Below are 13,240 nucleotides of genomic sequence, written 5' to 3'. Positions count from 1 at the left end.
GGGGACACGGGTTCGTGCCCCAGTCCGGGAAGATCCCACGTGCCGCGGAGCGGCTGGGCCCGTGAGCCATGGCCGCTGGGCCTGCGCGTCCGGAGCCTGTGCTCCGCAACGGGAGAGGCCACAACAGAGGGAGGCCCGCATACAACAACAACAATAACAACAACAAAAAAAAAAAAGTGGGTAAGGGTTCTGAACAGGCATCTCACCAAAAAAAGATACACAGATGACAAATAAGCACGTGAGAAGATGTTCCCCAACATACGTCATCAGGGAAATAAATGCAAATTAAAACAACGAGATACACACGCCTCTTGGAATGGCCAAAACCCAAAATCCTGAAAACACCAAATGCTGGTGAGGATGTGGAGCAACAGGAACTCTCATCACTGCTGCTGGGAATGCAACATGGAGAGACACTTTGGAAGACAGTTCAGCAGTTTCTGACCAAACTAAACTTACTCTTACCATACAGTCTAGCAATAGTGCTCCTTGGTATTTACCCAGAGAAGTTAAAAACATACAACCACACAAAAACCTGCACACTAATTTTTATAACAGCTTTTATTCATAACTCCCAAAACTGGGAGCAGCCAAGATGCCCTTTAGCAGGTAAATGGGTAAACTGGGCTCTGCATCCCTACAGTGGTGCATTATTCAGCACTAAGCGGAAATGAACCATCAAGCCATGAAAAGACATGGAAGAATCTTCTTTTAACTTATTTTATTCAAGTATAGTTGATTTACAGTGTTGTGTTGATTTCTGCTCTACAGCAAAGTGATTCCGTTTTTTATGTATATATATATACACGCACACATTCTTTTTCATATTCTTTTCTGTTATGGTTTATCACAGGATATTGAATATAGTTCCCTGTGCTATACAGGAGGACCTTGTTGTTTATCCACCCTGTAGATAATATAATAGCTTGCATCTGCTAATCCCAAACTCCCAATCCATCCCTTCCCTCCCCTCCCCACCCTTTGGCAACAAGTCTGCTCTCTCTGTGAGTCCGACTCTGTTTTGTAGATAGGTTCATCTGTGTCATATTTTAGATTCCACATATAAGTGATATCATATGGTATCAATATTTGTCTTTCTTTCTTTGTCTTAACTTCACTTAGTATGATCATCTCTGGTTGCATCCATGTTGCTGCAAATGGCATTATTTCATTCTTTTCTTGTGGCTGAGTAGTATTCCATTGTATGTATGTATCACATCTTCTTCATCCATTCATCTGTCAGTGGACACTGAGATTGTTTCCATGTCTTGGCTATTGTAAATAGTGCTGCTATGAACATAGGGGTGCATGTATCTTTGCGAATTACAGTTTTGTCTGGGTATACGCCCAGGAGTGGGATTGCGGGATCATATGGCAACTCTATTTTTAGTTTTTTGAGGAAACTCCATACTGTTTTCCACAGTGGCTGCACCAGTTTACCTTCCCACCAGCAGTGTAGGAGGGTTCCCCTTTCTCCACACCCTCTCTAGCATTTGTTATCTGTAGACTTTAATGATGGCCTTTTTGACCAATGTTAGGTGGTACCTCATTGTAGTTTTGATTTGCATTTCTCTACTAATTAGCAATCTTGAGCATCTTTTCGTGTGCCTGTTGGCCATCTGTAAGACGTGGAGGAATCTTAAATGCATTTTACTAAATAAAAGAAGCCAATGTGAAAAGTTCATATACTGTAGGATTCCAGCTATATGACATTCTGAAAAAGGCAAAGTTATGGAGACAGTAAAAAGATAAGTGGTTGCCAGGGATTAGGAAGAGCACTGAGGATTTTTTTTAATAGACTTTTTTTAGAGCAGTTTTAGGTTCACAGCAGAATTGAGCACAAGGTACAGAATTTCCATGTACCCCGACATACATACAGCCTCCCCACTAATCAGCATCCTCCACAAATGAGGCACAGTTGTTACAAGTGGTGCACATACATTGACATCATCATCACCCAAAGCCCACAGTTGACATTTGGGTTTTTTCTTGGTGGTGTACATTCTGTGGGTTTGGACAAATCCTCAGAAGATTTTTAGGGCAATGAGACTATTCTATATGATATTGTGATGGTGGATACATGTCATTATACATTTGTCCAAACCCTTCCTGGGAGCTACTTTCAAGGTCAGTTCTTCCCCAGGTTCAAGAAAGTCAGCAATGTTTTACAGGTTTTTCCCAAGCGCTGCAATTTACTAACAGTCCTCCTCTTCTGGTGTTCAGGAGCCTGTTTGTAAATAGCACCCTTGACCAAGACAAATAGCAGGTTGCTAAAGGTGAGAGGAAAACTGTGATGGAGCCAAAGACAACAAAGAAATCTTATTTGATCTGTTTTACTCCTAAAATCTCATAGGAAGTAAAAATCTGAGAAATAATTGACACACACACGTGCGCGCATGGCCACACAGTGTAAAGTAAAATCCGGATGCTTTGTAACAAAATCATCTTATTTTTTTAAAAAACATGAATTCTCCAGGAATGTGAAAAATTAATGGTTTGCCCTATGAATGCTAACAGAAAATTCATTCTTGAATAATGCTAGGAGCGGACATATGACAGCAGTTATCCTTTTCTCGATCAGAAATTACACGGGAAACTCAAAAGTATCACCTTTTCTGTCAGTCACTTCCCACTTTAGAAAAGTAGCTTTTCTGTTGAAATAATGTCATGTCAAAGTGAGATTCGACGTAGTCTGACGTATACCACGCTGTCTTTCAAAGGACTTGCCTGGGCCCCATGACCCCGCTCTTCTTTCTGATTTCTCCCTTTCAGAGTGGGAATGTCTATCCTATGCCTGTCACTGTGGTATTTTGGAAGCAGATAACTTGTCTGGTTTCACAGGTTCACAGCTGGAGATGAATTTTTGCCTCCAGATGAATCATAAGTCTTACCCATACCTGATGTAGATGATATTTAGTTGAGATTTTGGACTTCAAGTTGATGCTGGAATAGATTAAGACTTTTGGCCTGTTGAGATGGGGTGAATTTATCTTTCATGTAAGAAGGACATCAATTTTGGGGGATCCAGGGGGTGGAATGTTATGGGCTGAATTGTGTCTCCCACCAAATTCAGAATGACTTTATTTGTAGATAGACCTTTAAAGAGGTAATTAATCGGGTCATGTGGCGTTTTTATAAGAAGAAGAAATTAGGGCGCTGTCACACACAGAGGGAAGACCATTTGAGAACACAGCAAGAAGGCAGCCGTCTGCAGGCCAAGGAGAGAGTCTTCAGAAGAAACCAACCCTGCCAGGAGGCTCTAAGCGAAAACCCATTTTCTTACCTTTTCCAACCTCTAGAGGCTGCACTCATTCCTTGAGGCATGGCCCCCTCCCATCTTCAAAGCCAGCAGTGTAGCATCTTCAGATCTCTGGCTGCGACACCAACTCTTCTGCATCAGCTCAGCTTCCTTCAGCATCATGGTCCAGCTTGACTAACTTGAATATGTAACCCAGCAGGCAGAGAAAAGTTGGCTTCATACTCTGTGAGGGCTGATGTAAAAGCAGCAGAGCACTAATAGTTTTTTTAATGCTTGCTCCTCTCGATTAAGACTTTGGACTCCATTTGCAATGCCAAAGAAATACTTAGGGAGTGTCTGGGGTGGAGGATCACAGGGAAGATGGATCTGTTTTTTATTCTGCACCAACTTGTCAAATACCCTTTAATATCACAGCTGGTCTGCCAACCTTCTCTAATTTTCTTGACCTTAGTAGGGACCAGATAAGGGCAGTCACTGGGTGACTGGCGACCAGCAGGCTCCAACATTGTTCAGACTCAGTGTTTTCTTCCTAAGGATCCTTTGTCTCTCAAGTCCACTCCAGTACACGCCATGGTGAATGCTTCTTACCCCTGTACCTGGTTAGCATCAGTGTGATTAGGTGTTATTAGATCAGGCAGCTGCTATCAGGCAGTCAAGATGTGAACTTAGTAATTGAGACTCAGATTGTAAAATGCGTCAAGCTTGACTATCACTGTATTTAATTTGCAAAGTGGCTCAAACGGGAGCGGGGATGGCCGTGCCCCTGACCAGGGGACCAAGGGGACCGTATCCCCACCACAGATACAGAGCCAGAGTGGTCTGTATGTGTGACAGCACATGATTCTCTGCCACTCCCCTCAGGGCTTGGGACTTTCAGCTCCATCCCAGGATGACTGAGAAAGAGCAAAGTTTGTCAGGTGAGGTTAAAACACCACTTTGTGCTTCCATATGTACATAGAGGAAGTCTGCACCCTTTGCTGCTGCAGAAGTTATGACTCTTTGGGTGAATTAGTATCTCCCTCCCTTTTAGAGCCTTTGTTTTGAAGCGAATATGACCTGCATTACCGAGTGGGGTGGAGGGGGACACTCCAAAATGTGAACTCAGTGTGTGAAATCTTTGTCCTAAAGCTGGGGAAAAAGGGACCCTAGATGACCACTCTGAATGCCAGGAGAACCTGTCCCCAGTTTTCCTGCCAGAAGCAGTGTCCCTTGTGGGATTTTAGGGTGACAAAGTGGCTTCCTTACGTTCTACACGTAGTTCCTTTCACCTATGGGGATTGGACCAGAGAGGAAATCTATGTGAAGACACCATGCAGGACCTGAAATTGTGGCTCCAGCCCAAGGCGTGGCTATTAATTCAGGGTTGTTGTTGGGCTTGCTCTCCAATGAGGTGATTTTTCCTGGGGACACGTGGGGCTCAGCAGGCTCACCCCACCAGTCTGTGCCCAGAAATGTTAAACCCAAACATGAACAGAGCTTCCCAAGGTGGAATCCTTGTTATAATTGATGCAAGGATTGTATTGTATTGGGTTTTCCAAATAGAATTTAAGTTAGTACTTTTTAAAAGAAATTTTTATCAAAGTATAGTTGATTTACAAGGTTGTGTTAACTTCCACTGTGCAGCAAAGTGACTCAGTTATACAGATATATATTCTTTTTCATATTATTTTCCATTATGGTTTGTCACAGGATATTGAATATAATTCCCTGTGCTCTACAGTAGGACCTTGTTCTTTATCCATTCTATGTATAAGAGTTTGCATCTGCTAATCCCAAACTCCCAATCCTTCCCTCCCCCCTCCCCCTTGGCAACCACAAGTCTGTTCTCTATGTCTGTGAGTCTGTTTCTGTTTTGTAGATAAGTTCATTTGTGTCATATTTTAGATTCCACATATAAGTGATATCATATGGTATTTGTCTTTCTCTTTCTGACTTACTTCACTTAGTATGATAATCTCTAGGTTCATCTGTGTTGTTGCCAATGGTATTATGTCATTCTTTTTTATGGCTGAGTAATATTCCATTGTATATATGTACCACATCTTCTTTATCCATTCATCTGTCGATGGACATTTAGGTTGTTTCCGTGTCTTGGCTATTGTGAAGAGTGCTGCTATGAACATAGGGGTGCATGTATCTTTTTGAATTGTAGCTTTGTCTGGATATATTCCCAGGAGTGGGATTGCTGGATCATATGGCAACTCTATTTTTATTTTTTTGAGGAACCTCCATACTGTTTTCCACAGTGGCTGCACCAATTTACATTCCCACCAACAGTGCAATAGGGTTCTCTTTTCTCCACACCCTCTCCAACATTTATCATTTGTAGACTTTTTAATGATGGCCATTCTGACTGGTGTGAGGTAGTACCTCATTGTAGTTTTGATTTGCATTTCTCTAATTATTAGTTACTATGATCATCTTTTCATATGCCTACTGGCCATCTGTACGTCTTCTTTAGAGAAACGCCTGTTTAGGTCTTCTGCGCATTTTTCGCTTAGGTTGTTTGGCTTTTTTGTTATTGAGTTGTATGAGCTGTTTGTGTATTTTGGAAATTGAGCCCTTGTCAGTTGTATCATTTGCAAATATTTTCTCTCATTCCGTAGGTTGTCTTTACATTTTGTTTATGGTTTCCTTTGCTGTGCAAAAGCTTGTAAGTTTCATTAGGTCCCATTTGTTTATTTTTGCTTTTATTTCTATTGCCTTGGGAGTCTGACCTAAGAAAACGTTGGTACGATTTATGTCAGAGAATGTTTTGCCTATGTTCTCGTCTAGGAATTTTATGGTATCATGTCTCATATTTAAGTCTTTAAGCCACTTTGTGTTTATTTCTGTGCATGGTGTGAGGGTGTGTTCTAACTTCATTGATTTACGTGCAGCTGTCCAACTTTTCCAACACCAGTTGCTGAAGAGACTGTCTTTTCCCCACTGTATATTCTTGCCTCCTTTGTTAAAGATTAATTGACTGTAGGTGTGTAAGTTCATTTCTGGTCTCTGTATTCTGTTCTGTTGATCCATATGTCTGTTTTTGTGCCAATACCATGCTGTTTTGATTACTGTAGCTTTGTAGTATTGTCTGAAGTCTGGGAGGGTTGTGCCTCCTGCCTCCTGCATTGGAAGTGCTGAGTCTTAACCACTGGACTGCCAGGGAAGTCCCATCCTGCTTTATTCTTTTTCCTCAGTATTGCTTTGGCAATTCTGGGTCTTTTATGGTTCCATATACATTTTATGATTATTTGTTCTAGTTCTGTGAAAAAATGTCATGGGTAATTTAATAGGGATCGCATTAAATCTATAGATTGCTCTGGGTAGTACGGCCATTTTAGCAACATGAATTCTTCCAATCCAAGAGCATGGGATATCTTTCCATTTCTTCGAATCATCTTCAATTTCCTTTATTAATGTTTTATAGTTCTCTGCATTAAGTTAGTACTTTTGTCTCAAGGGTTAAAAGTATTTTCAAGGCCACAGTGTTTCCCTAGCAGTCTACAGACCTCTGTTGAAACACTGTATTGGTTAGGGAGATGCACAGCTGCTGTGACAGAGAGCCCCAAAAAGATAGTGACATAAAATGCACAGAAATATTTCTCTCCATCACCTCCGAGCCCAGGCTCCTTACACTTTGTTTCTCTGTCCTGCCCCGGGACTGTAGTTCTTAGTCTCTCCTGAGCATCCCAACCCCCTGAAGGGCTGATTAAACCACCTCCCCCTCCCAGGGTCTTTACTCAGCAGGTCCAAGTGGGGCTTGAGAATTTGCATTCCCGACAAGCTCCCAGGTGATGCTGTGCTGCTGGTCCAGGGACGGCGCTTGGGGAACCACTGCCCGAGGCCCTGTGCTTGCCTGATCGCAGACATGTCCACGGTCCAGATTATGGGGTGGGGAACGAGTGTGGAGGCATACACACACAGTTTGTTCAGGCCAGGCAGGAAGTGGCGCTCTGCATTTCCACTCAGTTTCCACTGGTGAGAAGACTCACAAGGCCCCACCTACCTGCAAGGGATGCTGGGGCAAGTCTAGTTCGTTGGCCATGTCAGTGAAAATAATCAATAAACAGTCTATAATGGGAATAGAAAAGAGTTTGATTGGAGCCAAACTGAAGACTACAGCCCAGAAGACAGCATCTCAGATAATTCTGAGGAACTGCTCCAGAGAAGCATGGTTTGCAGCACAGTTTTATATCTTGTCAGAACAAAGAACATTAAACAAGTCAGGGATACATTCCTTCAAGCTTTCAGAAAAAACAGACCAGCACATACACAGTGAGTCAGCATGGCCTTGGCACCTGGGAAGGCAGTCTTATCATCGAAGGAGTCCCAGCATTGGTGTCCTAGGAAGGGAGGCATTTAATCTTTATTTTTAACGTGGGCATTCTTTACTTCTGGTCAGTGTGCCCTTTTCTTTAAAGCGGATGTGCAGTGTAGGTTTGATAGGCCACAAACAGGCTGTTTCAGTTAATATAAAATTGAAGTTAACACATGGGGACTCCTGGTGGAGGACCTGCTGGACCCACCTTGGCTTCTCCAGTGAGGACCCCAGTGGGCCCCCTCAGTTGGCTAAGACCAACCAGCAGTTGAGATCCCATGCCACTTGGAAAACCAGATACTTGAAAACAGAGAATGAAGTGGGTTTTGAGAGCATTAATAGGAAAGTGAAAAACAAGGGAATAGGCCAAAAAGGGTTTTCTTTTTTTTAAATTTATTTTATTGAAGTATAGTTGATTTACAATGTTGTGTTAATTTCTGCTGTACAGCAAAGTGATTTACGTATACAGATATATATTCTTTTCCATTATGGTTTATCACAGAATATTGAACATAGTTCCCTGTGCTCTACAGTAGGACCTTGTTGTTTATCCATCCTATAGATAATAGTTTGTATCTGCTAGTCCCAAACTCCCAGTCTATCCCTCCCCCACCCCTCCCCCTTGGCAACCACAAGTCTGTTCTGTATGTCTGTGAGTCTGTTTCTGCTTCGTAGAAAAGTTCATTTGTGTCGTATTTTAAATACTGCATGTAATTGATGTCATGGGATTTGTCTTTCTCTTTCTGACTTATTTCACTTAGTATGGTAATCTCTAGGTCCATCCATGTTGCTGCACGTGGCATTATTTCATTCTTTTTTGTGGCTGAGACGTATTCCATTGTATATGTACCACATCTTTTTTGTTTTGTTTTTTGTTTTTTTGGCCACGCTGTGCAGCATGGGGGATCTTAGCTCCCCAACCAGGGTTCGAACATGCACCCCCCACATTGGAAGCTCGGAGTCTTAACCACTGGACGGCCAGGCAAGTCCTACCACATCTTCTTTATCCATTCATCTGTCGATGGACATTTAGATTTTGTTTCCGTGCCTTGGCTATTGTAAATAGTGCTGCAGTGAACATTGGGGTGCGTGTATCTTTTCAAATTGTAGTCCAAAAAGGGTTTTCTAATAGCAGAGGATGAGAAAACAAAGCAGGGAAGGAGATGAGAATAAAACTCCATAAAAGTCTAACAATTTGGGGGGATGGGAAGCATCCAGATGCAACAAATTACTGTGACAGGAAGAAACAATCACTTTGGAAACAGCAGGCATGGGTGTTTGTGAAGCTGTACAACCGGCCCAAACGACCTCAAACCAAAGTGCATTTGGATGCCCCTCTAGCTGGGGGAATAAACAGCACTGTCAGTCTATTCCTGTCTGGCCTTTGTTTTGGGTCCAAGTTCACTGGGATCCTGGGAGGTGGATGCTCTAGGGCAGGATGCTGGGAGCCCCGGGGGAGGGAGCCCATTGTCCCAGAGTCAGCCTTTCTCGGGGAGGGAGTTGGTGGGGCTAATTGTGTCTCCATGGAGAGTCCCTTGCTTTAAAGCCATCTAATAAAATCATCTCTTCTAAATGTCCTCTGGTTGGAATCAGGTTATTCCTAGTATGTGTGAGAATAATAAGCATCAGCATGTTAACCAAAATTGTCTCTGGCAAAATGCAGTATAGGGCTTCCCTGGTGGTGCAGTGGTTAAGAATCCGCCTGCCGATGCAGGGAGCACGGGTTCGAGCCCTGGTCCGGGAAGATCCCACATGCCACAGAGCAACTAAGCCCATGCGCCACAGTTACTGAGCCTGCGCTCCAGAGCCTGCGAGCCACAACTCCTGAAGCCCGGGCACCTAGAGCACGTGCTCCGCAACAAGAGAAGCCACCGCAATGAGAAGCCCGTGCGCGCACCGCAACGAAGAGTAACCCCCTCCTCACCGCAACTAGAGAAAGCCCGCGTGCAGCAGCGAAGACCCAAGCAACCAAAAATAAATAAATAAAAGAAATAAAAATTTTTAAAATGCATTATAATCTGTCTTTATTTTCTTTGCTGTAATTTCCTCTCTACTCACATTTTTCTACAATGGACATATCTTTTCATAAGAAGAAAGAAAACAGCAAAACTGTTCCTGTTTGGCAGAGGTCTGGCTGGAGTGGGGAGGGCGAGTGGGGGTGGGGGAGGGCAGCGTGCAGGTACGGGAGGCCCCAGGTGGCCGTGGCCTCCAGGTGTTCCCCTGTGCTCTTTGTCAGATCGGGGCCTTCTCTTTCTGCCTTTAGCTCGCCGTCTCCCCTGCGGTCTGATACAGGAGAGACAGCTGCTGAGCTCGAGGGCAGGGCACGGAGGGAGCTGGGGCTGTCTGGGAGACGCCTGGCTTCTGCTGCACCTGGTGACCCATCTCTGGTTGTGCTTCCAGGCGAGCCTCAAAGCAGGAGCCCTGACTCAGCCTCTCATCTGACAGCTGTCAGCTGCCGCTGCCACCAGCCCGTCCCCTGCCCAGGCCTGTCACTGTGCCATCTCTCAGCAGGTGAGGAGGTAACGTACCCTGTCCAAGAGCAGGTTCTCTCTGGAGAGCAGGTGTCTCTGCCAACAGTGCGTGTGGGGGCCTGGGGTGAGGCTGGGCTGGCAGGCTCCTTGATGGGTGGCCAGGTCCTCACACCATCATGTTCTTCTTCTAGCAGCTGTCATCATCCCAGATGTAGGGCCCTCACGAAGCCTGTTTTACCCCCCTCCTCACATTATCCCTCATGCTAGTGGATGTGCCCCCTCCCGGGGGAGCATCGGGAGGAGAACCAAGCCATCTCCATGGGTTGCTGGCCTTGGCTGGGAAATCAAGCTGTGTGCTTTCCCCACCAGGAACAGAGATGTTATTCAGGCAAGCACCCTTGTTCAGCAACTCGCTGTGACAGCAGGGGCGAAGGTCAACCAACACTCCCACCCAGCCCACCTCGCAGTCTAAGCTGCTTGGTCCCTTTAGGCCTAGAGGGCTATGCTCACTGGCAACAGCTGTTTTTCAGGCATTTCCAAGAGAGACAGACTGCAGCACTCTGCCAGCCAACACATATCAAGGGCTTGTGGAGATAAGTCATGTTAGGGAGGATGGCTGAAAAGGCACGATGACATCCACTCATCCAGAAATTCTAAACACTATCCCGAGTCGGCTCAGATCGGCAGCACTGGGGATTGAACCACCTTGCACTGCCCCGCCCCCGACTCTGAGTTTACCCAGTTACACACCACAGGATGCAGCCCGTTAGAACCTCCCTGGGAAAGCTGTCTGTGTGAGTGTATCCCGTGTGCCCGAGGAGGAAGATGTCTGACCACCGAGGTGACAGAGCCAGTCTCCTGAGTAGTTGGCTCCTTTCCCTTCCTCTGCCTTGTCTTCTGAAAAGCCAAGGGTCAAGTTAGTGGTCCACCGGTGGCCAGTATTCATGTTCAGCTTCATTCCATCTCCTTTCTTCCCTACTTCCACGTTTCTTCTTGGGTCAAGGTGGGTGTACATGCACACGTATGTATATGGAGAGAGGCATCCATCTGTTCACGTAGAGGTATGGTGTCTGGGCAGTCTTGTTACCAAACCAGACTTAGGTCCACTCTCCCGCCCACAGGAAAGCCAGTCTGCTGACACCGGGTGGTGGTGAAGGAAAGTGCAGCGTTTTTTGCAGGGCGTCAACCGAGGAGTCCAGGGCAGCTAGTGCTCAAAACACCCAAACTCCCTGTTGGGTTTCAGGAAAGCATTTGAAAGGCTGAGGGAGAGAGGGGAGTCCCAGGGTATGTGATGAGCTCATGCACAATTCTCTGACTGACTGACGGTGAGGTCACAGGACGGTGTCATGTTACAGTCCTCACGCCCCAGTAGGTCTGGGGGCTTCATGCTCATGGTTGTCAGGTAGTTAGTTTCTTCCATTTGGTGGGGGTTTTAGGATCTACAAAACAACTCAGGAAATGTGCATCAGATACTGTTATCTAGGGGCTTCAGAGAGGAGCTAAAGTGGAGGATATGGGGGAGGGGTCTGTCCCGGGAAGGCCCCATAGGGTCCTTCTCAGTTACAGTCTTGAAAGGGCAGAGATGTGGAACCTAAGAGGTGCCTGACCAGATAGAGGAGGGAGGCCCTCAGAGACCTTCCCGTGGGGTCATATCTTTAAAAGGCTCAGTTGCCTTTAGCTCCATTGGACAAAAGCCATTTCCTTCTCCATGGCCAACTATGTCCCTGGGTTATCTTGACACCACAGGGGGTGGGGGACTCCTCCCTGCCATTGCGTGCCCAAGTTAGGCTGGGTTAGGATCACTCGAGGGGTGAGTCTGTCCTGGGAGAGCAGGCTAGCCCAAGTGCATGGGTAAAGGCCTCTTAGTGCCCTGAAGGCCCCACCAGGCTGAGGAGGAGTGACCAGCCCGGGCAGCATCGGGGAAAGGCTTCCTTCCACTTCCATTAAAGATCTCTGCAAAATTAAGTTCTTTAACCTCCTTGAAAATTCGAAAAATAAAGGGGTAGGACCTGGACCTCTGAGGTCCCTTCCAGTATTAACGTTTGGTGATTCAGAGTCTTGCTACTCAAAGTGTGGTCTCTGGACCAGCAGCAACTGGGGGCTTGTTAGAAATGCAAAATCTTGGACCAAACCCCAACTCATTTAATCAAAAAATCTGCATTTTATCCAGCTCCCCAGGGATTCATATGCCCATTAAAATTTGTAAAGGACTGATTAAAGAGTCCTGAAGGTACACGAACACCCACCTTCCAAGGTCATCTGATGGACATACAGGAACAACGGAGTGGAAACGATTTACAGCCACCACGTGGTTCTCCACCTCTGGGACGTGCCAGAATCACCTTGGGAGGTTGTGAAACACAGGTTCTGGTCTGCGGCGCCACAGTCTGGGTTCTGGGTATGCATGCTTGAGAAACCTTACCGGCCACTTGGAGAAAGAACGGAAACATGTGCGTGTGAAGTGGTTTGTAAGTCACTGACGGCAACAAGAGTGCCATCCTATAAATGGGGTCAGCGAGCCCAGGGGCAGCAGAGCAGGGGGGTGAGGTGGGCAGGCTTGTCATCCCTGTACTGGGGACAGTGCTTTGCATCCTTGTTTTTAGCATCTCCACGTTTAGTTACTTAGGGGGCCCTTCTATGTGCATCTGTAGTTACCTCTCCACCTCCTTCCTGAGCAAGAGTGGAAATGAGGGGGAAGGGAGGGTTTTGTGTTGTGTTGTTGTTGTTTGTTTTTGAGATGATGAAAAAGACGTAAATGTATGTTTATGTGCTGAGAAAGAAGGCACCCAGAGACGCTGACGTTACAGGAGAAAGTGGGGTGAGTGGTGGGGCAGAGCCCCAAGGAGGGGACAGGTCCACCACAGGTGAGGTATCAGGCTTGGGTAAGGAGATGCTTTCAGCTGCAAGTGACAGATGGTCCAAGAAATGTGGCCTAGACTGTGAGGAATATATTCTGTCAGTATCAAGGGTCCAAAGTAGTGTCCGGGATCCATGCATCTCAGGGCTCTGGATCTGTTTCTCCATGAGTCTCCTCCCTTTGCCCTGGGTCCATTCCCCAACGTCACTATGGCAACTCTCAGTGAAGCCAGCCAAAGACTGGGGCTTCTTAGGCTTCCCTGGTGGCGCAGTGGTTGAGAGTCCGCCTGCCGATGCAGGGGACACGGGTTCGTGCCCCGGTCCGGGAAGATCCCACGTGCCGCGGAGCGG

The 13,240-nt window shown here is 46.0% G+C and overlaps 1 protein-coding gene across 2 annotated transcripts in view; it reads left to right on the top strand.

Annotated features, from left to right (window-relative positions):
* GNG4 (G protein subunit gamma 4) overlaps positions 1–13,240 on the top strand; it is a 71,172-nt gene that overhangs the window by 19,203 nt on the left and 38,729 nt on the right. The window contains exon 2 of one of the 2 annotated variants that reach the window (XM_024115739.3): positions 9,963–10,073. The exons of the other annotated variant lie outside the window; for it this stretch is intronic. The gene's annotated coding sequence lies outside the window, so the exon portion shown is untranslated. The remainder of the gene's footprint in view (positions 1–9,962; positions 10,074–13,240) is intronic. 2 annotated transcript variants of the gene reach the window in all.

The sequence above is a fragment of the Physeter macrocephalus genome, chromosome 20, assembly GCF_002837175.3.
Source record: "Physeter macrocephalus isolate SW-GA chromosome 20, ASM283717v5, whole genome shotgun sequence".
Taxonomy (NCBI): domain Eukaryota; kingdom Metazoa; phylum Chordata; class Mammalia; order Artiodactyla; family Physeteridae; genus Physeter; species Physeter macrocephalus.
Note: the sequence above shows the minus strand (reverse complement) of the source record. Positions and strands in the feature narration are given on the sequence as shown.